Raw genomic sequence first — 1,402 nt, forward strand, 5'->3', positions numbered from 1 at the left:
TCACCCTGTCTCACTTTGTGATCTTTTGGCTACAGGCATAAAGTCCATTCTTGGAGAGTGGGTCCACTTATTCCAGCTTCTTGTCTAAAACGTCCCTGTAATGTCCAATTTTGATTTCTATAGAATGGATGAATAAAGACAGAACATAAAAGACTTTTTTTTTTTTTTTTTGAGACAGAGTTTTGCTCTTGTTGCCCAAGCTGGAGTGCAATGGTGAGAGATCTCAGCTCACTGCACAACCTCTGCCTCTTGGGTTCAAGGGATTCTCCTGCCTCAGCTTCCTGAGTAGCTGGGATTACAGATGCACACCTCCATGCCTGGCTGATTTTTGTATTTGTAGTAGAGATGGGGGTTTCAGCACATTGGCCAGGCTGGTCTCAAACTTCTGACCTTAGGTGATCTGCCTCCCTTGGCTTCCCAAAGTGTTGGGATTACTGGCGTGAGCCACAGCACATGGATCAGAATGTAAAAGAACTTTAGAGACACTTAATACAACCTCCTAGGTCAGGTGCAAATGTTTCCAGGCTAGGCCAGGTGTGGTGGCTCATACCTGTAATCCCAACTCTTTGGGAGGCTGGCAGGAGGATCACTTGAGGTGAGGAGTAGGACACCGGCCTGGTTGACAAAGCAAGACTCCCACCTTTATTTTTAAAGAAAGAAACATTTCCAGCCTTATTTTTTTTTCTTTTTTCCTTTTTTTTTTTTTGGATATGGAGTCTTGACCTGTTGCCCAGGCTGGAGTGCAGTAGCATGATCTCAGCTCATTGCAACTTCTGCCTCTGGGTTCAAGTAATTCTCCTTACTCAGCCTCCCAAGTAGTTGGAACTACAGGCATGTACCACCACGCCTGGCTAATTTATTTATTTTTACTCGTTATCAAGGAAAAGCGCGAACACAGTCCCTCACTACCACAAATCATGCGTCGAATTTCCCACATTTGGGGAAATCACAGGGGTCAGCACATCCAGAGTGCAATGGATGAGCCTCACCCTCAGAAAACCACCTTTGTGATCATGGTATCTCCCCTGCCAGGTAATTTTTGTCTTTTTGGTAGAGACGAGGTTTCACCATGTTGGCCAGGCTGGTCTCAAATTCCTGACCTCAGGTTAACCACACGCCTCGGCCTCCCAAAGTGCTAGGATTATAGGCACGAGTCATCTCACACAGTCTCACGTATATCTGTTTTTCAAAGCTCTTCAGTCTCGGTATTATTTATTTATTTACTGGAGACAGGGTGTCACTCTGTGTCCCAGGCTGGAGTGCAGTGGCACAATCACAGCTTACTACAAACTCTGCTTTCTGGGTTCAAGTGATTCTCAGATCTCAGCCTCTTGAGTAACTGGGATTACAGGCGCACCTGGGTAATTTTTGTAGTTTTTTTTTAGTAGACACCGGGTTTTAC

The 1,402-nt window shown here is 45.3% G+C and overlaps 1 non-coding gene across 1 annotated transcript; it reads right to left on the bottom strand.

Annotated features, from left to right (window-relative positions):
• Positions 1 to 877: 877 nt before the first annotated feature.
• Positions 878 to 1,040, bottom strand: LOC116548001. The gene has a single exon (XR_004267264.1). It is a non-coding gene; the product is annotated as a U1 spliceosomal RNA (small nuclear RNA).
• Positions 1,041 to 1,402: the final 362 nt, after the last annotated feature.

Source organism: Sapajus apella, unplaced genomic scaffold (genome assembly GCF_009761245.1).
Source record: "Sapajus apella isolate SASKATOON/1434 unplaced genomic scaffold, GSC_monkey_1.0 scaffold6149, whole genome shotgun sequence".
Lineage (NCBI taxonomy): Eukaryota > Metazoa > Chordata > Mammalia > Primates > Cebidae > Sapajus > Sapajus apella.